The 24,193-nt window shown below is 43.5% G+C and overlaps 1 long non-coding RNA gene across 1 annotated transcript in view; it reads left to right on the forward strand.

Moving 5' to 3' along the window:
* The first annotated feature begins 7,724 nt into the window (after positions 1–7,724).
* Positions 7,725–24,193, forward strand: part of LOC137232752 (uncharacterized) — a 31,881-nt gene continuing 15,412 nt past the window's right edge. The window contains exons 1-2 of the long non-coding RNA XR_010947172.1: positions 7,725–8,376; positions 11,563–12,210. This is a non-coding gene — a long non-coding RNA (uncharacterized lncRNA). The remainder of the gene's footprint in view (positions 8,377–11,562; positions 12,211–24,193) is intronic.

Raw genomic sequence — 24,193 nt, forward strand, 5'->3', positions numbered from 1 at the left:
CCGCACGAAGGAGCTTCTGTCTACACAGTGTAAATTTGGAGATTTTTTTAAAGCAGAAGAATGGTGTGATTGAATCTGAGGCTTAAGTGATCAGTGTGGGGCAGCCAGGTAAATGATTTAAGAGGTTGGCAAACTCTCTAAAGGGTCAAATAGTAAACATTTTTTGCCTTGCCAAAATATGGTCTTCATCCCAGCTTCTCAGCTCCACTGTTGTAGCGTGAAAGCAGCCATAGACAATACTTACATGTATAAGCCTGGCTGTGTCCGAATACAGCTCATTTACAAAACAAGGCAGAGTCTATTTGTCTGGTTTACTGACCGCTAGATTAGGCCAAGGGAAGAATGAAAGCAAGTAGGCCCCTGACTATCCAGAAGTTCTCTTATTGGTGGTGAAAATCAAAACCAAACGAGGGAAGTTTTTGTTTTTGTTTTAATAAATCTTTATTGGAATATAATTGCTTCACAATATTGTGTTAGTTTCTGTTGCACAACAAAGAGAATCAGCATACGCATACACATGTCCCCATATCCCCTCCCTCTTGAGCCTCCCTCCCATCCTCCCTATCCCACCCCTGTAGGTCATCGCAAAGCACCTAGCTGATCACCCTGTGCTATGCTGCTGCTTCCCACCAGCCAACTATTTTACATTCGGTAGTGTATATATGTCGACGCTACTCTCACTTCGCCCCAGCTTTGCTCTCCCACCCCATGTTCTCAAGTCCATTCTCTACATTTACCTCTTTATTCCTGCCCTCTAGCTAGGTTCATCAGTACCTTTTTTTTTTTTTAGATTCCATACATATGTGTTAGCATACGGTATTTGTTTTTCTCTTTCTGACTTACTTCACTAGGTATGACAGTCTCTAGGTCCATCCACCTCACTACAAACAACTCAATTTCATTTCTTTTTATGGCTGAGTAATATTCCATTGTATATATGTATCACATCTTCTTTATTCATTCATCTGTTGATGGACATTTAGGTTGGCTCCTTGTCCTGGCTATTGTAAATAGTGTTGCAATGAACATTGGGGTGCATGTCTCTCTCTTTTTTTTTGTTTTGCGGTACACGGGCCTCTCACTGCTATGGCCTCTCCCATTGCAGGTCACAGTCTCCAGACGCGCAGGCTCAGCGGCCATGGCTCACGGTCCTAGCCGCTCCGCAGCATGTGGGATCTTCCCGGACTGGGGCATGAACCTGTGTCCCCTGCATTGGCAGGCGGACTCTCAACCACTGCGCCACCAGGGAAACCCTGCATGTCTCTTTTTGAATTATGGTTTTCTCAGGGTATATGCCCAGTAGTGGGATTGCTCAGTCATATGGTAGTTCTATTTTTAGTTTTTTAAGGAACTTCCATTCTGCTTTCCATAGTGGTTTTATCAATTTACATTCCTACCAACAGTGTAGGAGGGTTCCCTTTTCACCACACCCTTCCCAGCATTTACTGTTTCTAGCTTTTTTGATAATGGCCATTCTGACTGGCGTGAGGTGATACCTCACTGTAGTTTTGATGTGCATTTCTCTAATAATTACTGATGTTGAGCATCTTTTCATGTTCCTCTTGGCCATGTGTATGTCTTCCTTGGTGAAATGTCTACTTAGGTCTTCTGCCCATTTTTTAACTGGATTGTTTGTTTTTTTGATATTGAGCTCCATGAGCTGTTTGTATATTTTGGAGATTAATCCTTTGTCTGTTGTTTCATTTGCAAATATTTTCTCCAATTCTGAGTGTTGTCTTTTTGTCTTGTTTGTGGTTTCCTTTGCTGTGCAAAAGCTTTTAAGTTTAATTAAGTCCCATTTGTTTATTTTTGTTTTTATTTCTGTTACCTAGGAGGTGGGTCAAAAAAGATCTTGCTGTGGTTTATGTCAAACAGTGTTCTTCCTCTGTTTTCCTCTAAAAGTTTTATAGTGTCTGGTCTTACATTTAAGTCTTTAATCCATTTGGAGTTTATTTTTGGTTATGGTGTTAGGTGTTCTAATTTTATTCTTTTACATGGAGCTGTCCAGTTTTCCCAGCACCACTTATTGAAGAGACTGTCTTTTCTCCATCGTATATGCTTACCTCCTTTGTCATAAATTAGTGGACCATAGATGCGTGGGTTGATCTCTGGGCATTCTATCCTGTACCATTGATCTATATTTCTCTTTTTGTGCCAGTACCATACTGTCTTGATTACTGTATCTTTGTGGTATAGTTTGAAGTCAGGGAGCCTGATTCCTCCAACTCCATTTTTCTTTCTTAAGATTGCTTTGGCTATTCGGGTCTTTTGTGTTTGCATATGAATTGTAAGATTTTTTCTTCTAATTCTGTGAAGAATGCCATTGGTACTTTGATAGGAATTGCACTGAATCTGTAGATTGCTTTGGGTAGTATAGTCATTTTCACAATATTGATTCTTCCAATCCAAGAACATGGTGTATATCTCCAACTGTTTATGTCATCTTTGATTTCTTTCATCAGCATTTTATAGTTTTCTGAGTACAAGTCTTTCACCTCCTTAGGCAGGTTTATTCCTAGGTATTTTATTCTTTTTGTTGCAATAGTAAATGGGGGCTTCCCTGGTGGTGCAGTGGTTGAGAGTCCACCTGCCGATGCAGGGGACACGGGTTCATGCCCCGGTTTGGGAAGATTCCACATGCCGCGGAGTGGCAGGGCCCGTGCACCATGGCCGCTGAGCCTACGTGTCCAGAGCCTGTGCTCCACAGCGGGAGAGGCCACAACAGTGAGAGGCCCGCGTACCGCAAAAAAAAAAAAAAAAAGTAAATGGAATTGTTTCCGTAATTTCTCTGTTTTTTCGTTGTTGGTGTATAGGAATGCCAGAGATTTCTGTGCATTAATTTTGTATCCTGCAATCTTACCAAATTCATTGATTAGTTCTAGTAATTTCCTGGTGGCATCTTTAGGATTTTCTATGTATAGTAACATGTCATCAGCAAACAGTGACAGTTTTACTTCTTCTTTTCAATTTGTATTCCTTTTATTTCTTTTTCTTCTCTGATTGCTGTGGCTAGGACTTCCAAAACTATGTTGAATAAGAGTGGTGAGAGTGGACATCCTTTTCTTTTTCCTGATCCTAGTGGAAATGCTTTCAGTTTTTCACCATTGAGTATGATGCTTGCTGTGGATTTGTCGTATATGGCCTTTATTATGTTGAGGTAGGTTCCCTCCATGCCCATTTTCTGGAGAGTTTTTATCATAAATTGGTGTTCAATTTTGTCAAAAGCTTTTTCTGCATCTATTGAGATGATCATATGGTTTTTATTCCTTAATTTGTTAACGTGGTGTATCACATTGATTGATTTGCGTATATTGCAGAATCCTTGCATCCCTGGGATAAATCCCACTTGATCATCTTGTATGATCCTTTTAATGTGCTGTGGGATTCTGTTTGCTAGTATTTTGTTCAGCATTTTTGCATCTATGTTCATCAGTGATATTGATCTATAATTTTCTTTTTTTGTGGTATCTTTTTCTGGTTTTGGTATCAGGGTGATGGTGGCTTCACAGAACGAATTTGGGAGTGTTTCTCCCTCTGCAATTTTTTGGAAGAGTTTGAGAAGGATTGGTGTTAGCTCTTCTCTAAATGTTTGATAGAATTCGCCTGTGAAGTCATCTGGTCCTGGACTTTTGTTTGTTGGAAGATTTTAAATTTTGGTTTCAATTTCATTACTTGTGATAGGTCTGTTTATATTTTCTAATTCTTCCTGGTTCGGTCTTGGAAAATTGTGCCTTTCCAAGAATTTGTCAATTTCTTTGTGGTTGTCCATTTTATTGGCGTATAGTTGTTTGTAGTAGTCTCTTCTAATCCTTTGGATTTCTGCAGTGTCAGCTGTGATTTCTCCTTCTTCATTTCTAATTTTATTGATTTCAATCCTCTCCCTTTTTTTCCTTGATGAGTCTGGCTAAAGGTTTATCAATTTTGTTTATCTTCTCAAAGAACCAGCTTTTAGTTTAATTGATCTTTGCTATTGTTTTCTTCATTTCTATTTCATTTATTTGTGCTCTGATCTTTGATTTATTTCCTTCTACTGACTTTGGGTTTTCTTTGCTCTTCTTTCTCCACCTGTTTTAAGTGTAGGGTTAGATTGAGATTTTTCTTGTTTCTTGAGGTGAGACTGATTGCTATAAACTTCCCTCTTAGAACTGCTTTTGCTGCATCCCATAGGTTTTGGGTCTTCGTGTTTTCATTGTCATTTGTTTCTATGTATTTTTTTATTTCTTCTTTGATTTCTTCAGTGATCTCTTGGTTATTTAGTAGCGCACTATTTAGCCTCCAGGTATTTGTGTTTTTTACAGTTGTTTCCTGTAATTGATTTCCAATCTCATAGCATTGTGGTCAGAAAAGATGCTTGATACGATTTCAATTTTCTTAAATTTTCCGAGGCTTGATTGTGACCCAAGATGTGATCTATCCTGGAGAATGTTCCATGTGCACTTGAGAAGAAAGTGTATTCTGCCACTTTGGGGTGGAATGTTCTATAAATACTAATTAGATGTATATGGTCTACTGTGTCATGTAAAGCTTGTGTTTCCTTACTTACTTTCTGTTTGGATGATCTGTCCATCGGTGTAAGTGGGATGTTAAAGTCCCCTACTATTATTGTGTTACTGTTGATTTCTCCTTTCATGGCTGTTAGCATTTGCCTTATGTATTGAGGTGCTCCTATGTTGGGTGCTTATTTATAATTGTTATATCTTCTTCTTGGATTGACCCTTTGATCATTATGTAGTGTCCTTCCTTATTTCTTGTAACAGTCTTTATTTTAAAGTCTATTTTATCTGGTATGAGTATTGCTACTCCAGCTTTCTTTTGATTTCCATTTGCATGGAATATCTTTTTCCATCCCTTTACTTTCAGTCTGTATTGTCCCTAGGTCTGAAGTGGGTCTCTTGTAGACAGCATCTATATGGGTTTTGTTTTTGTATCCATTCAGCCAGTCTGTGTCTCCTGGTTTGGGCATTTAATCCATGTCCATTCAAGGTTATTATCAATATGTATGTTCCTATTACCATTTTCTTAATAGTTTCGGGTTTGTTTTTGTGGGTCTTTTTCTTCTCTTGTGTTTCCCACTGGTTTGGTGGTCTAAATTCCCTCAGCTTTTGTTTGTCTGAAAAGCTTTTCACTTCTCCATCGAATCTGAATGAGATCCTTGCTGGGTAGAGTAATCTTGGTTGTAGGTTTTTCTCTTTCATCACTTTAAGTGTATCCTGCCACTCCCTTCTGGCCTGCAGAGTTTCCACTGAAAAATCAGCTGATAACATTATGGGGATTCCTCTGCATGTTATTTTTTGGTTTTCCACAAGGGAAGTTTTAGTTGAGGCAGATGCTACCTTCAGAGTGCCAGAAGAGTCATGTCCTCAACATGGGCTGGGCTGGAGAGTGGAACTCTGCTTCCCAGCCCCATCCAACCCTCAGCCAGCATTTGATACGAGGCAAGGCAGAACTCTGAGGCTCTGCCAAAGCACACCATTCCTTCAGGCCACTGGAGTTCTCTGCCAGCCCCTGTGTTAGCCACATGGGAGATATGGAGCCTAAATCAGGGACCATCCTGCCAAGGAACCACAGTCCGGGAAGAAGGAGCCTGGATAACAAGGTAGAAAGTCCGGCAAAGCATAACTTGGTCTGGGACAGGAAGGCTTGATTCAAGGTAATTTAAAGAATTTGTTCAGGGCACCCCCTGGAACCCAGAGGTGGGATGCACAGGTGGTCCTGGACCAGAGCCGGGAGCTGCACAGTTGGAAGCAGGTGCCTGTTTATTTCAGTGTCTGCTGCAGGCTTTGCAAGCCGGCTTTCTACCTTGATGTGTGGAGGGCTCATCCATAAGCCTAGGGTGGAGACACAGAGAAAGTTTGTCAGTGGCCCTAAAAAAATACGCAGGCTTTTCAAAAGTCCGTTTAAAAGGCTCGGCCTGCTGATGAAAACTGTCAAGCTTCTTTGCTCTTGGCCGGGATTAAGTCAACCTAGGCAGTAACACTGGAATCGCACACTCACCAGCTTCTCTGATTGGCTGCTGGTGACATAATAGAAGTTCAGGAAGGTGATTGGTGGGCCAGGCGCGGCTGCTGAGCCGTGAACCTAAAAAAGGAACAGAATGGGGGGGGGGGGAGCCACCAACCAACACATTTTAAAGCATCGGGTTCCTGTTTTAAATAATAAAGACGGTGTTCAAGATAGTGATATCTCTGCATGGTCCCTAAGGTGTACCTGGGTTCCTTTGTGTTGCTTCTGCCTCCCCCGTCCCAGGTGTCTCACTCTCTCTCTCCCTGGAGACTTGCAGGCAAGTGCCGACAGGTCCCCCTCCACTGCCAGTCCCCCTCTCTCTGCCCAAACCTGCTCTCTGCAGCCCGGAGGCGGGCAGCCCAGGCCGGCTGAGCCCCCGGGGCTTTCCCTGCTCCAGCAGCCATGCTGGCAGCATCTCGAGCTGTGCCCTGGTGCTGGGGCAGGCAGCCTCCTTGACAAATTCTCCAACAGAGCAAAGCCACAGCGGGACCAATGAACATGACGAGAAGCACAAACGTGTCGGCCTAGCCGGGAGAGGACTGTTTTCTTTAACACAACAGGGGCTGGGGCCGGGCTCACCTGGGGAGTCACTGCACATCGTCTGGCCTTAGCAGGCGACCAGAGGAGAGAACGCAGGCAAAACAGCCAGTGGCCTCAAGGGACAGTATGTGGGGAATTTTAGAAAGGCTCTGGGCTTGCAGAAGGGAACGGCACAACGTGGCAGGGAAGCCATTGAGGTTGGGATTCTACCCCTGATGTGCTGCAAACTTGCTGTGTGATTTTTGGGCTCTTCTCTGAGTCTCTGTTACCTCCCCTGTGGGATGCAGGATACAATCCAATCATCTCCAGGCCTTTTCCATCTCAGGCTTATGGAACACTGGTGTTCCAGGGGCAAAACGAGGTGTTCCCACACCAATAGTATTAATAATGCCTGGTGTTTATTAACCTTCCTACCATGGGGCAGGTGCTGTGCTGGGGGCTTTACAGATACTGGTGCTAATCTGCAGAATAATCCTGCCAAGTAAGTATCGTCTCCATTTTAGAAGAGGAAGCAGGTTCCAAGAGATTGATTAACCTGTCCACTGTCCCACAGCTAATACTCTTAATTTGAACCCAGGTCTTTCTGACTGCAAAGTCTCCCAAATATAATTATTTTTTTCCTTTTTGATTTGCTAAAAAAAAAAAGCTAATGACTAGTACTTGGTCAATTTTAAGTTTTTCTCCCAATATTTTTCTTTGATGACTACTATCAAATAGTAGCAGAACACCCAAACCTCTTGGAAAATGAATACTGGAAATGAAATGAATGTACTGGAGACTCTTGGAAACTGGGTCCTGAGGAAACCTGTCTGGAGCCTCAGCAGCTCGCCTCCTTCATGAACCAGTCTGCTTGAGGCACGTCAGTGTGCAAGTTTAATCAAGCAGAACATTTCTGACCCAACTAGATGCTAAGTACATCAACATATTCTCAGCTAAATCATGGTTCGTATGAGACATAGAAATACAGGTGTTTCATCATCTTCTGCAAAGGAAGCTGACTTCCAGGTGCTCTGCGACCGAAAACAGGTTTGCGCACCCTGGTTCTGACTCCAAGAAGATGCAATTTACGGGCAGGAAAACTTCCTGGACGAACAGAGTGAGGGAGAGCTCTCTCAGCACCTTAGAAAACCCAGCCCTGCGAGGTGTCTGCTTCTCTTCCCTGGGAGTCAGAAGATGTCCTTTCCCTTTAAATGTGCACCTGGAAAGTTCTCTATCAAACCAGACTGACACAGGCAGGCCCTCCACCCTGCCAACAAGAGTAGTCACTGAGATCCAGGATGGCTGTTGACTAGCTGGCGGGGTTAGCACAGATGGACTAGCTGGACCACGGACAGAAGGGGGGCACTTGCCATGAAGGGACCACCCTCCACAGGCCCAGGGGGTGGAGCCCGCGATCTCCTGACTCCCACAGCTGCCCTCGGACCGCACCTCTCTCCCTCTGAGGCTCAGGCCACGAGCCAGAACACTGTTCCTCTTGCTGACCTCCGACATTCGTTGCAGGCCTTGGAGCCCTGCTCACCAGCCCCCCCAGGGTCACATTCCCTGCTGCTGTCCTGGCGATTTCTGACATCTACGTGCACAACTCACCCTTCAACTATGTTTCTCAGGACAGCATTGCTGTTTCAGGAAGGTGGCCAGGGTCTAATCGTTCTGCAGTCCCATTTCCACTATGTAAACTGCTACAAATTTTAGGAGACGTGTGTGCTGAGAAGTCTTAAAATAAAGTCAAAGCACTGTGCTGGTGCAGGAATCTTAGTACAGATCCAGACTTTCTACTGCACTCCTACTGAAAGCGAGGTGTTACGAAGCACATTATCCCACCGGATCCTAAAGGTAAGCATTTGAACTTTTACTTTTGATTTATAGTTAATCTAGCTCTAAAAAGGGTTTGGGCATCTCTAAAAAAGCAGTTGTGGTGCTACTATGTGATGTCAGGATTAATATCACTACAGTTTTACAGATTAAAAAAAAAAACCCTGACGGGACTTCCCTGGTGGTCTAGTGGGTAGGATTCCGCACTCCCAAGGCAGGGGGCCCGGGTTCGATCCTTGGTAGGGGAACTAGATCCCGCATGCCACAACTAAGAGTCCGCATGCCGCAACTAAGAATCCAAATGCCACAACTAAATATCCCACATGCAGCAATTAAGTCCCGACACAGCCAAATTAATTAATTAATCAATCAATTAATGAAAAACCCTGAGACTTAGAATAAATGTGGTCCCCAAGGCTACATAGTAATTGGTATAATGGAAGCTTGAACTTAAATCTAAGAGGTATAGTGAGAAGAACAGAGTGCAAAATGGGAATATTAACATCCACCTGGCAGGGTTATTGTAGGAAAATGATACAATTTACGTGAAGGGGAGGCGAGCACAGCAATGTTGCCTTCCTTCCCCTCCATCTTCAGAGTCTCAGCTCTTTTCATTATACCACTCTGCCTCCTCTTCACCGCAGTTCATCAGAGAGGATATTATACATCAGCTTTACAATGGATAAAATACTACCACAGTCATTTACTTTGAGCTTCATGCCAACCCTTGCAAAGTAGGCATTATCCCCATTTTCCAGACGAGGAAACCCAACTTCTTAGAGGATGAATGACCTCCTGGGGCTTCTCAGGTGACAAGCAGCAGGGTTGGGATTGGAACCCCAGTCTAACGACCCCCAGAGGTCGCACCTTTCCCGTTAAACCACGCACTTTCTGAGTCAATAATTAAGCTTCTAACAGCAATAAGCATAGAAGGAATACGTATTTCCTTTAGATAAGTTAATACTATGTGGAAATATCATTTGGGAATTGGAAAGTAGAAACGCTTTCTCTTCTGTGAGTAAAAAGGAAAGAGAAACTGAGAAGAGTGTTCGCTACAAAATCGTACGTACGTACGTAATCGTGTAAAATAATCATGTAGTTTAAGGTTCACACGCAAACCTGATGGAAACATAAAAATATATATAGGGCTTCCCTGGTGGCGCAGTGGTTGAGAGTCCGCCTGCCGATGCGGGGGACGCGGGTTCGTGCTCCGGTCCGAGAGGATCCCACGTTCCGCGGAGCGGCTGGGCCCGTGAGCCGTGGCCGCTGAGCCTGTGCGTCCGGAGCCTGTGCTCTGCAACGGGAGAGGCAACAGCGGTAAGGGGCCCGCGTACCGCAAAAAAAAAAAAAAAATATATATATATATATATAAAAAGCATAAAAATATTCTGATAGAAACATCATAAAATATGCTTACTGCATATTTTAAAAATAAATGTATTTTACATTTATAAATGAGTTAAACATTTGTAAAACTTTCATTCTTTTGTTGGAAGAAAATCTGTTTCTTTTGCCTTGAATAAAGATATCTGGGAAACATATGTTTGTTGTTCTAGTTAAATAAAACCACTGAGAGCTCTACATTTGTGGTGGCTGTGGCTGTACTCTTAATAAAAATAATGAAAATATTACCCAAGCCCCTCCCTGACCTGCTGACTTGGAAATAGGTCACCTCCCAGTGAATTCACAGTTATGTGCTTCGATTAGCATCGGATTCTGGAAGAGCTCCAAAATTTGAAAACCAAACTGCTTTCAGCATCTGGTCCTCCCAAAAAGGAAACCTTAAAATTATCTTTGAGTTATGAAGGATGCATAATAAGGTTATGTTAAACAACTAGAGTATAGTTACAAAAGAAAAACTGAAATGGAATCTCCTGTACCAGGGATGGAATCAGGTCTAAATAAATATTTAAATCACAATGTAAATGCATTTGATGAAAATTTTCAATCAAGGTTTTTGGACTAAAGCATATATTGGAACCTTACTCATTTGGTTTCAATTAAGTTTTCAATATAAAAATATGTAATTGGCCAAGGAACAGGGTGTCAAAACCTCAGATCCCACAGGGCCAGGCAGGTAATATAAACCAGAGTTTGGAGAGATGAGTTCCCTCACCTGCAAAATGAGAATAATAAAAATATATGTCTCACAGCACTGTTATGAGGCTTAAGTTAGATAATGCCCGTGAAAAAGGATTCAGAGACATGTATATAGCTGTTAAGACTCTGCACAAATAGTGGCCATTGTGTTTGTATAATCTTTCCCCAACTGCTTTCTTTGAATGACATCACGAAGTCCTAAGAAGCTACTCTTTCTTTTACACACCCTCGACACACCCACAATCTTTCTTCTTTCCCATCCGTGATGAAGCTGATACAATGGCACAGGAACATCTAAAAGAGGGAAGTCAAACAAAGTGGGATGTTCCTGCTTCATCATTTTCCTCAACAAACTTTTGTGAGAGCTTCCATGGGCAAGGCATGGGTGACTAGAAGAAATGAAGAGAGTTCTTACCGGTCATCCCATGAAGAGAGAACAGTTTTCATCGCACTTCAGAAAGAAACCAGGGTACAGACTGTCTGAAAAGGTCCAGGGGAGCACTGCCCAGGGGAGACATCGTGGGAGCCACAATTTTAAACTGTACAGTGGCACATTAAAACAAAAAAAGTAGGGACTTCCCTGGCGGTCCAGTGGTTAAGGCTTCACCTTCCAGTGTAGGGGGTGCCGGTTCAATCCCTGGTCAGGGAGCTAAGATCCCACATGCCTCAGGGCCAAAAAACCAAAACAGAAAACAGAAGCAATATTGTAACAAATTCAATAAAGACTTTTAAAATGGTCCATATCAAGAAAAAAAAAATCTTAAAAAGTAAAAAGAAACAGGTGAAATTAGTATTAACACTAGCACTAATGATATATTTAGCCAAGGTATCCAAAATATTATCATCTCAATATACAATCAATACTAAAAATTATTCATGAGCCATCCTACATTCTTTTTTTCATGCTAAGTCTTCGAAATCTGGCATAAATTCTACACGCACATCACATCTCACTTTGCAGCGGTCATATGTCAAGGGCTCTATGGCCACATGTCTAGTGGCCACCATGCTGGGCTGCACAGGTCTGTGAGATCTTTAGAGAAAAGGGCTAAAAAAAAGTGTTAACATATAAACAGCCAATATTTGAATGTTTGTTCTATATTACAGGGGCTCTGAGGTGCTATAGTTGAAAACACCTGGAAGAGAGTTGTTCCAGACAACTGAAAAGGAAAGAAACTGTTCTGAAGAGTTGTTGCCTTGCAACACAGACCTGGCTGCCGTGCTCCAATCTGGATTACTCTGCAAGGCCACCCGGCCCCAGAGCTTCCCTGGAGGACCAGCGGAGGCCGCTATTGAAGCTGCATCCCAGCCCAGCTTCTCCCTCAGCCTGCCCTCGCTGCCCTTGCTTTCTTCCAGGGGCTGTTCCTCTACCACTCCCCAATAAACCTCCTGCAGGCCGATCCCCTTCTCAGAGTCTGTTTCCCAGGGAACCCCCCTAGGACTTACACCATCCTTCTCGAGGGAAGTGACTCTATCAACAGACTGAGAATTTCGTCTGCCATAGTTGCCCAAGGACATGGAGGTCTGTGGGCCTTTTGTAGGATGATTAGCTACATCTCTGCAGCAAACGAGGAAAATACGTCATCACTGCAAATTCCCTCTTAGAAGCCCCTCCAGTCTCAGGAATCGTACTTGCTTCTCCAATTTCTATAAGACATTGAGAAACTTGCACTCAGTATGCGACTGTGGTAAGACTGGATGTCATCGGACGTCACAATGGGCCCCCCGTTTTGCCACTGCTGCCTCACATGTGAGGTGTGTAGATACTCAAGTCGAAAGTCCCAGCAGCTCTTCGGAGTGCACCACTGGCTCTGGGGCAGGCTGAGGAGTCCTACTCTCCAGCAGAGGGCTGGAAGCAATGTACCCAGGCATTTCTTGGCGTTGCACTGGAGGGCAACCGAACAGAGTAGGACCTCCTCTGAGTTGTCCCTGTGTCCTAAAGTCTAGCTTGGCTTAGAGATGAGAGGCAGCCCTGGTTTGAGACCCTAAAACTAAACTCTAAATTCTCAGGCCAAAAAATTAAAGCCCTACTTGCTGTTTCCTGTCAACTCCTTAACTCCTACCATTCCTATGAGGCCATCTCAAGGGACTTCTCCATAAGACCTTTCTTCTGTTTATTTTTAAAAGCTTTATTGAGATATAATTCACATACCATACAATTCACTGTTTAATATACTTAAACCACTGAATTTAAGTACAATTCAATGGTTTTTAGTGTATTCCCAGAGTTGTGCAACCATAACCACGATCAGTTTTAGAACATTTTCAATAACCCAAAAAGAAACCCCTCATCTCTTAGCTGTCATTCCCAAGCCCCCTCCATTACCCACCTCTGGCCTCAGGTAACCACTCACCTACCTTCTCTATACATTTGTCTATTCTGGGTATTCAGTAGACACTGAGTCATACAATATGGGGTCTTTTGCGTGTGGCTTCTTTCGCTGAGTGTAATGTGCTCAAGGTGCATCCCACGCTGCAGCATGTGTCAGCACTTCGTTCTTTCCTATTGCTGCATACTATTCCGTTGTAAGGGGTATACCACATTTTCTTTGTCCATCATCATGATGGACACTGGGATGTTTCCACTTCTCGGCTATCGTGGATCACCGTGCTGTGAGTATTTGCACACACGTTTTTGTTTGGGCATCTGTGATCATTTCTCTTGGGTGCGTAGCTTAAAGTGGGCTTGTTGGATGATGTGGTAACTGTTTAACCATTTGAGGAAATGCCTGATGGTTTTCCACAGCAGCTGCACCCTCAGTTCCCACAAGCAGTGGCTGAGGGCTCTGATTCTCCACATCTTCACCAATGCTTGCCATTTTCTGTTTTTTTGATTAGGGCCACCCTAGTGGGTGTAAACTGTAGCTCACTGTGGTTTGATTTGCATTTTCCTGGTGACTAATGATGTCGAGCATCTTTCCATGTGCATATTGGCTGTTTATCTTCTTTGGAAAAATGTCTATTCAGATCCTTTGCCCATTTTAAAATATGGTTGTCTTCTTATTATTGAATTAAATAGTTCTTTATATATCCTAGGTACAAGGACCTTCTCCAATATATAATTTGTAGATATTTTCTCCCATTCTGTGGGTCGTCTTTTCACTTTCTTGATGGTGTCCATTGAAGCACAAAAGTTTAAAATTTTGATGATGTCTAGTATATTTTTTTCTTTTGTTGCTTGCACTTTTGGTGTTCTAAGAAACCATTGACTAATTCAAAGTTATGATTTACTCATGTTTTCTTCTAAGAGTTATATATTTTTAGCTGTTACACTTAGGCTTTGATCCATTTGAGTTAATTTTGGTATGGTGTGAGGTAAGGGTTCAGCTTTTTTGACCCTCCCAATTGAATGTGACCTTTCCCACTTAGTCAGTCAGGATAGGCTAGGTTATGTTGCAGTAACAAGTATTTCCCAAATCTCAGAGGCTACAACCACAAATGTTTGTTTTCCACTCAAGCTAAGAGTGCATTGTGGGTCAGCTGTGGCTCTGCTCCACGTTTTCTTCACTCTGTGACCCAGACTGTTGGCGTTGCCTCTGCCTGGAACACTGCCAGTCCTATGGCAGGGGGAAACAAGACAGGATAGACTCTGGGCTGACTCCTTAAGTTTCTGTCCAGAAGTGACATGTGTCTCTTCCATTTTCACTTCATTGGCCAAAACAAGTCATAAGGCTAAATCTGATGTCTATGGGGAAAGAAAATTAATCCTCCCGTAGGGCAGGCACTCCAAGGAGGAAACACTGATCATTCAGGGGAACAGGAATACAATTTAACACTTCCTCACTATCCCCTGTATGACTTGATGCCTTGTTCTCCTGGTTTTCCTTCCGAACTCAGCATGCCAGGACCTGAATTTATCACCGTCCTCATCACCCCAAAATCTGCTCCTCGTCCTGGACCCCTGACTTGGGAGACAGCACCCCATCCTCCTGGTTGCCCCAGCCAGAACCTTGACACCACCTTCTCCATGTTCAACCATCAACGTGTACTGAGTCTGCTTCCTAAACATCAGTTGAAGTTGTCTCTCTGGGTCCATTCTTGGTGATTGTGCCCTAGACCACCACTGTCTCTCCACTGGATGATCAGAGTCCTGTCCATTCAAATCCATTCTCCATGTTGAGGCCATAATCATTTCCATAAAATGAAAATCGTTTTCCACTCTCCAGCTCAAAATCCCTGCTGGCTCTTCATTGCTCTGGGGATAATGATTAATACACTAACAGGCCTTGTAAGACCTTTCATGATCTGGCTTCAGTCATCTCTCCAGCCTCACTTCTGTACGGTATCAGCCTGGCATTTTATTGCTCTTGAGTTAACTTTAGTTCCCTAAATGCACGGTGATGACTTCACTCAGGGCTTTTATCCCCACGTGTGCGATACTGTTCCTCCTCTTCTGGGTAAATCGTACTTGTTCTTAAAGTACTAGGCTGGGCATCACTTGCTCCTTCCTTCAGACTAGGCGATCACTAAGTGATGGGAAGATGGTTTAGCTAAGAGGCTAAAAGGAAGGGCTCTGGAACCTGACGCCCCAGTTTTGAATCCTGGCTGTCATCTACTGTGATGTGAAACAGTGTGCAGGGTATAGCTTCCCTCAGGTATAAAATAGGGGATGATAAGAGTCCCTATTACATAAGGCTGTGGGGAGGATTAAATGAATAAATACAGAGAGAATGCGGCAATAGCGCCTGACACACTGGGAGGACTCAAACAATACTTGCCTTTACTTTTATGTATCTTCATAGCAGCCTATAGTGACCCCTATAACTCAGCATTTATCAGAGAAACATAATTCACAATTTACTGACCTGACTACTTTTCTGCATTGTAAGATCCTTAGGTTGGGACAATGTCTTATTCATTATTAGTGCTCCAGTTGACATGTAGTTAGCATTTATTAAACATTTATTAAGTACGAAGTCAATTAATCCATGAACTTCTCCTCATGGCATTGATCCCTTCTCATCTTGTATTATGATATGAGGATGAACTCTGTTCTCCCTACTTGCTAATCTTACAGAGGGCGGGATCCCATCTCCCCCCAGCCCCACATCGCTAAGCAACATTGAATTACTATCAGTTGAATTCAATTCTCTTGAGAGCCTTTAGCCTTTTCCTGCTTTTCCACCTGCTACAGTCCCTGATGTATAATACTTCCACGTAACCCATGGTAACCTGGAATTCCAGGGAAAGACTTTCTTTTATCTGTAGCCCAAACATTATAGTTGGTCGGTCATATAGGAAGGGGTTGAGGATAATGAAACTCAAGTTAGAGTTAGGAGCTACATTTAGGTGGGGTGTCCTGTAATTTCTGAAAAGAATATGAGCCTGGAGATTTTGTTCTTCTTGATCTCATAAAAGCTACTGAAACCCTAGGTGCTGTTACAATTGACCTACCTGCTGGGTGGGTAGAAGAGCAGGCTGAAGTGAAGGGGGGATTAAGTGGGATGTAAAAGCTGCAGGTTTTAGTCCAGGCTGTCAGCAAATACGTGTGGCCTTGGAAGGTGCAACCTGTCTGGGACCTCCTTATCCCACCGGGACAGTGAGGGAGGGTAAACGGTCTCTAGGCTCCCCAGCGAGTCTGATATTTCAGGCATCATCTCTCCAGAAGGAGCTCATTCTAGGAAGGAATGTTTTTATCATTCCACTTGATCTCAGAAGAAATAGAAATAGTGTAGGAGAAACTAAGCCAGATGACTTTAGTCCCAAGGCTAGTGATGGCTGAAGATAATCACAGGAGAGATCATCTGGATGAACTTGGAGAGAATTACCCACCTCTTGCAGGCAAGGGCCAAAGTGGGGTGTGATGCTGAACAGCAAGTGGACTTCTGAGCCGGGCAGACCCGAACGCAAACCCCAGCCTCGCCACGTACTAGCTGTGGGGTGGTGGGCCCGCTACGGAACCTCTTTAACCCTGAGTTTCCTCGGTTGTAAAAAAAAAACAGGAATCATACGGATGCTGTTGAAGCAGGGTAAGGATTAAAGGAAGCGGTTTGTGTGTGACCCCTGGTGTTCATAGGCCTTTGGCAACTGTTGGGTCATTTCCCTCTTCCGCTCCGTCCTCCATTAATTTAAAGGGCTTGCACACTCACTGGCACCTGTGCCACTGGACCCACTTGCTCCTCAGCACAGGTTGGCAGTGGGCATTTCTGTGGTTAGATGAGCTCGGGAACTTTTTGGTCAGGACCACACAGAATGCCTGGGTCGACGAGCATCTTCTCTTAGTCAGATACAGTGAGTCTCATCAAATTCACACTCCTGCTTCTTTCTGTTCACTGAGGGTGTTTTGGTAGTTAGGGGACCAGCAGCACTGGGGGTCCTGGAGGGCAGGGCTCAGCGGGGAGACACGGGGCCACACAGTACCTCAGTGGAGCAGGAATCCATGATCCAGCTGGAGCCGCAACCCAGGACTGGCCGTGGAGACACCTTAGGAACGACAGGACTACCTCTTACTTGTAAGGAGTTCTGCTCACGTGACAGAGTATAGAAGGCCTCTCAACACGTGGCTCTCCCGACGCTCGCCTGGGGATTGTGTGGGCACACGCAGTGTGCAGGGGCAGCCCTCCAGGGCCGCACTGCCTTGTACTCGTACCCTTGCCATTTTTTCTCCCATCCGCAAAGACTGCTCCTGCTGCAACCACATGAGCAAGCTCAGCCGTCGCCTCCCTCAGGTAGGCCCGATGTCTCCCGGCTGCTCTGGGGAAGAGCTCACCTGGGATTTGCTCGTGAGTCTCGGGTCACCAAGTCCCAAACTTTTTCCGAGGTTGCCCGGCTGAGAAAGGGACATGTTATGACCGGAAGCCATGACTCAATTCTAGGGGACGCTGCTTTGGGAATCAGGCTTTGCATTAGACAGTTGTGAATTCTCAGAGTGTTTTAAGGAATTCTAGCCAGATATCAGGGAGATTTCTTTATTTAGGCTTTACTTAGTCAACTAGTCATTTTTATAGGGCAGAGAGTAAAAGCTTCCCCAAAAGTCAAGTATTAGTCAAATGGAAGCAACATGAATGGTAACAGCTACCGTTGACCGTGTACCTTCTGTGTGCCCAGCTGTGGATAAGCACAGTGGTTACGGGCGCCTAGACTGGATTCAGACTATTCAAACGTGTGTGTGGATCTTGGCTCTACCGCTTAACTAGCTGTGTGACATTGGGTAAATTATTTAACCTCTCTGAGCCTCAGTTTCCTCATTTGTAGGATAGTAATAGTACCGACCTTATAGGGTTGCAGTGAGGGTAAATGAGTTAATGCAAGAAACAGTCCTTAGCACAGTAAGCATTATCAAATTCTCACTACTCAACATGCAAAACTTGGAACATGTTCAACAGTGAAAGTTAATAAAAGACTAGAACGACCCAATAAAGACAGGACCACTAAGGATGCAGGTCCTGCAGGAGGGAAGATTGGGTCACCCCAGTAGGACAGTAGAAACACGGAACGGGTGATGAAAGAAAGATGCTGGACGTGTCTGCTGTGACACCCTGACCAGTTCAGAAAAATTAGGTGGGTGTATTTTCTTCCTTGCTTGATAATGTGTAGTACACACACTCACTCACTGACCGGCTCATATGTTTTTTTTTTTGCGGTACATGGGCCTCTCACTGTTGTGGCCTCTCCCACTGTGGAGCACAGGCTCCGGACGTGCAGGTCCAGCGGCCATGGCTCACGGACCCAGCCGCTCCGCGGCATGTGGGATCCTCCCGGACCGAGGCACGACCCTGTGTCCTCTGCATCGGCAGGCGGACTCTCAACCACTGCACCACCAGGGAAGCCCTCGTATGTATTTTTACCCCCCTTTATTCTCCTCTATCATTTTCTGTAAGAAGCAGTGGTGAACTTCACATGTTAGTTTCTAGGTTACACGACAGTCAGGTGAGACTGTGATTGCAAGAGGAATTAGCATCACCCAGAGACGGATATAATGTTCTTTTCTGCCAGAAAGCAAGAGCATTTTCTTTTGTACCAAGGATAGTGCCTGGTGTCGGTGGAGCTGGGGGTGCTGCTGTTACCGTGGGAGGGTCACCTATGGATTAAATGGTGTGCACGGATGCCCTGTCACTGGAGTGGACGTGGCAGTTTTTATCTGGTAGGATGCAGACACACGTCTATTCTTTACACTCCACTCTGGAATGTAAACTACCTTTCTCAGGCTTTCTTACCTGGTGACTTCCTATCAGGTTTTGCCAGTTGGAGACGGTGGCAGGAGGTTGGAGGGTGAGGGAAGAGCGAAGTTCCCTGGTTTGCCTCCAATATTCGTGGTCCCCTGTGGCCTCTGGGCAGGGGTGAGACCGCTTTAGCAGCTCCCGCAGTGGCAGGGGCATTGGGCCGATTATCCAATGCTGCAAAACAAGCCTCCCCCAAACTTAGCAACTTCTAACAATAATCATTTTGTGATTCCCCCTCAGAGTCCTGGGAGTTTGACTGGTGGTCCTGGCTTGGGGTCTCATGCTTGGCCGCGGTCACTCCCTCACTTGCCTGGCAGCTGGTGCTGTCGGCCAGAGCAGTTATACGTCCTCTCTGTGTGGCCTGGGCTTCCTTACAACATGGCGGCTGGGCTCTAAGAGCGAGTGCCCTGAGAGCCAAGGGGAAGGTGTGCCACATTTTAGGATCTCATCTTGTAAGTCAGGTTATCTCATTTGCTGCATTCTATCTGTTAGAAACAAGTCACTGAGGCCAGCCCATATTCAGGGAAGGAGAATTAAGAGTCCACCTACTGATGGGAAGACGGTCAAAGAATTTGCAAACATTTTGAAACCACCACAGGCAGCATCTCTGGATCACAGCAAGCAGGTCAGCTTGGAGATTGCAGCCTCGGGATGTTAGCTGCTTCCTGATCCTTGGGAGTCATCCCTCCCTCCTTCTCCCTTTTGTAACTAATTCCCTTGATAAAATCCCCTGTTTGATATACCCAGGACTGTTTCTCTTTTCCTGACGGATATATGCAGGCTATCCCTAGCTATCCAAACTCACCATCTGAATTGAATAGTAGAGTGACTTGTAGAAACATGAACTATTATCGTGTGCCAAGAACCATGCTAGGTGCTGAACATGTTTCCTCATTTAATTCTAATACCAGCCCTGCCAGAGAGGTATGAGTGTACCTACCTCACAGCACAGAAACTGAAGCTCAGAAAGGTTAAATAACTTGCCCAAGAACACGGCTGGAAGGAAGTCTGACTCTCAGGTACGTTTATTTTTTGGGTCTCCTGGAGTTCGAGAAGAGCTACTTCCTGCCATAGAATTCCTTTTTCCTCAGAGGAAGTCTCAGCCCTCATCCTTATATACCTGTTTGATGACTCCCAACTTAGATATCTATACTTCAAAATGCATTGAGGAAAAGGAAGATAAGAATACATCTAGGAGAAGTGGAACACAAGAGACTCAAGCATTCATCAATTATGAAGCTACGGGGTGTGTAGGAAAAGGCACCAGACCAGGGAGTTTGCAGGCCTGCGTCAAGCCTCAGCCACGATGCTCATGTGCATTCTGACCCTCGGCTGTCATTTTCTCTCTTGCGGCCTCAGGTATCCCCACACTGGAAAATTACCCTGATGTTCTGTGCTCTTCTGAGTATTTACTGTCTAAACTAGTTGGGGACATAAAAGGCTATATTAGATACAGGGGGGACAAGTTAAAGTTAAAATAAAGCCAGCTTATAGGGCTTCTGAAAAAAATTTTATTTTATTATTTTTTAATACAGCAGGTTCTTATTAGTTATCTATTTTATACATATTACTGTATATGTGTCAATCCCAAACTCCAAATTCATCCCACTCCCCCCAGGCCCGCACCCCTGCTTTCCCCCCTTAGTGTCCATACGTTTGTTCTCTACATCTGTACCTCTGTTACTGCCTTGCAAACCAGTTCATCTGTACCATTTTTCTAGATTCCACATGTATGCATTAATATACGATATTTGTTTTTCTCTTTCTGACTTACTTCACTCTGTATGACAGTCTCTAGGTCCAGCCATGTCTCTACAAATGACACAATTTCATTCCTTTTTATGGCTGGTATTTTTCCACTGTATATATGTACCACATCTTCTTTATCCATTCGTATGTTGATGGGTATTTAGGTTGCTTCCATGACCTGGCTATTGTAAATAGTGCTGCAATGAACATTGGGGTGCATGTGTCTTTTTGACTTATGGTTTGCCCTGGGTATATGGCCAGTAGTGGGATTGCTGGGTCATATAGTAATTTTATTTTTAGTTTTTTAAGGAACCTCCATACTGTTCTCCATAGTGGCTGTATCAATTTACATTCCCACCAACAGCGCAAGAGGGTTCCCTTTTCTCCACACCCTCTCCAGCATTTGCTGTTTGTACATTTTCTGATGATGCCCATTCTAACTGGTGTGAGGTGATACCTCGTAGTTTTGATTTGCATTTCTCTAATAATTAGTGATGTTGAGCAGTTTTCATGTGCCTCTTGGCCATCTGTATGTCTTCTTTGGAGAAATGTCTATTTAGATCTTCTGACCATTTTTGGATTGGGTTGTTTTTTTAATATTGAGCTGCATGAGCTGTTTATATATTTTGGAGATTAATCCTTTGTCTGTTGATTTGTTTGCAAATATCTTCTCCCATTCTGAGGGTTGTCTTTTTGTCTTGTTTATAGTTTCCTTTGCTGTGCAGAAGCTTTTAAGTTTCATTAGTTCCCATTTGTTTATTTTTGACTTTATTTCCATTACTCTAGGAGGTGGGTCAAAAAAGATCTTGCTGCGATTTATGTCAAACTGTTCTTCCTATGTTTTCCTCTAAGAGTTTTATACTGTCCGGTCTTACATTTAGGTCTTCAATCCATTTTGAGTTTATTTTTGTGTATGCTGTTAGGGAGTGTTCTAATTTCATTCTTTTACATGTAGTTGTCCAGTTTTCCCAGCACCACTTATTGAACACACTGTCTTTTCTCCATTGTATATCCTTGCTTCCTTTGTCATATATTAGTTGACCATAGGTGTGAGGGTTCATCTCTGGCCTTTCTGTCCTGTTCCATTGATCTATATTTCTGTTTTTGTGCCAGTACCATATTGTCTTGATTACTGTAGCTTTGTAGTATAGTCTGAAGTCAGGGAGTCTGATTCCTCCAGCTTCATTTTTTTCCCTCAAGACTGCTATGGCTATTTGGGGTCTTTTGTGTCTCCATACAAATTTTAAGATTTTTTGTTCTACTTCTGTAAAAAACGCCATTGGTAACTTGATAGGGATTGCATTGAATCTGTAGATTGCTTTGGGGAGTACAGTCATTTTCAAAATATTGATTCTTCCAATCCAAGAACATGGTATATCTCTCCATCTGTTTGTGCCATCTTTGATTTCTTTCATAAGTGTCTTACAGTTTTCTGAGTACAGTACCTCCTTAGGTAGGTTTATTCCTGGATATTTTATTCTTTTTGTTGCAATGGTGAATGGGATTGTTTCCTTAATTTCTCTTTCTGATCTTTCATTGTTAGTGTATAGGAATGCAAGAGATTTATTTTATTTCTTTTATTTATTTATTTTTCTTTTATTTTCTTTTATTTTTTTTTTGCGGTACACGGGCCTCTCACCGCTGTGGCCTCTCCCGTTGCGGAGCACAGGCTCCAGACGCGCAGGCTCAGCGGCCATGGCTCACGGGCCTAGCTGCTCTGCGGCATGTGAGATCTTCCCGGACTGGGGCACGAACCCATGTCCCCTGCATCGGCAGGCGGACTCCCAACCACTGCGCCACCAGGGAAGCCCTATTTCTTTTTTTAAAATAAATTTATTTATTTAGTTTTGGCTGTGTTGGATCTTCGTTGCTGTGTGCAGGCTTTCTCTAGTTGTGGCGAGTGGGGCTACTCTTTGTTGTGGTGCGTGTGCTTCTCATTGCGGTGGCTTAGCTTGTTGCGGAGCACAGGCTCTAGGTGTGCAGGCTTCAGTAGCTGTGGCACGCGGGCTCTAGAACGCAGGCTCAGTAGTTGTGGCACTCAGGCTCTAGAATGCAGGCTCAGTAGTTGTGGCACACGGGCTTAGTTGCTCCGTGGCATGTGGGATCTTCCCGGACCAGGGATCGAACCCATGTCCCCTGCATTGGCAGGCGGATTCTTAACCACTGCGCCACTTCCAGGGAAGTCCCTAGGAATGCAAGAGATTTCTGTGCATTAATTTTGTATCCTGCAACTTTACCAAATTCACTGATTAGCTCTAGTAGTTTTCTGGTGGTATCTTTAGGATTCTCTATATATAGTCCCATGTCATCTGCAAACAGTGACAGTTTCACTTCTTCTTTTCCCATTTGTATTCCTTTTATTTCTTTTTAAACTCTGATTGCCGCTGGCTAGGACTTCCAAAACTATGTAGAATAAGAGTGGTGAGAGTGGACATCCTTGTCTTGTTCCTGATCTTAGAGCAAATGCTTTCAGTTTTTCACCATTCAGAATGATGTTTGCTGTGGGTTTGTCATATATGGCCTTTATTATGTTGAGGTAGGTTCCCTCTGTGCCCACTTTCCGGAGAGTTTTTATCATAAATGGGTGTTAAATTTTCTCAAAAGCTTTTTCTGCATCTATTGAGATGATCATATGGTTTTTATTCTTCAAATTGTTAGTACGGCGTATCCGTTGACTGATCTGCGTATATTGAAGAATCCTTGCATCCCTGGGATAAATCCCACTTGATCATGGTGTATGATCCTTTTAATGTGTTGTCGGATTCTGTTTGCTAGTATTTTGTTGAGGATTTTTGCATCTGTATTCATCAGTGATATCGGTCTGTAATTTTTTTTGTAGTACCTTTGTCTGATTTTGGTATCAGGGTGATGGTGGCCTTGTAGAAGGAGTTTGGGAGTGTTCCTTCCTCTGCAATTTTTTGGAAGAGTTTGAGAAGGATTGGTGTTAGTTCTTCTGTAAATGTTTGATAGAATTCACCTGTGAAGCCATCTGGTCCTGGACTTTTTTTTCTTGGAAGATTTTTAATCACAGTTTCAATTTCATTACTTGTGACTGGTCTGTTCAGATTTTCTGTTTCTTCCTGGTTCAGTCTTGGAAGGTTATACCTTTCTAATAATTTGTCCATTTCTTTCAGGTTGCCCATTTTATTTGCATAGAGTTGCTTGTAGTAGTCTCTTAGGAGGCTTTCTATTTCTCTGGTGTCCATTGTAACTTCTCCTTTTTCATTTCTAATTTTATTGATTTGAGTCCTCTCTCTCTTTTCACTTGATGAGTCTGGCTAAAGGTTTATCAGTTTTGTATATCTTCTCAAAGAACCAGCTTTTAGTTTTATTGATCTTTGCTATTGTTTTCTTTGTTTCTATTTCATTTATTTCTGCTCTGATCTTTATGATTTCTTTCCTTCTACTAACTTTGGGTTTTGTTTGTTCTTCTTTCTCTAGTTCCTTTAGGTGTAAGGTTAGATTGTTTATTTGAGATTTTTCTTTTTCTTGAGGTAGCACTGTAATGCTATAAACTTCCCTCTTAGAACTGCTTTTGCTGCATCCCACAGGTTTTGGATCATCATGTTTTCGTTGTCATTTGTCTTGAGGTATTTTTTGATTTCCTCTTTGATTTCTTCAGTGATCTCTTGGTTATTCAGTAGTATATTGTTTAGCCTCCATGTATTTGTGTTATTACATTTTTTCCCCTGTAATTTATTTCTTATCTCATAGCATTGTGGTCAGAAAAGATTCTTGATATGAATTCAATTTTCTTAAATTTACCGAGGCTTGATTTGTGACCCAAGATGTGATCTATCCTGGAGAGTGTTCCGTGTGCACTTGAG

Source organism: Pseudorca crassidens, chromosome 10 (genome assembly GCF_039906515.1).
Source record: "Pseudorca crassidens isolate mPseCra1 chromosome 10, mPseCra1.hap1, whole genome shotgun sequence".
Lineage (NCBI taxonomy): Eukaryota > Metazoa > Chordata > Mammalia > Artiodactyla > Delphinidae > Pseudorca > Pseudorca crassidens.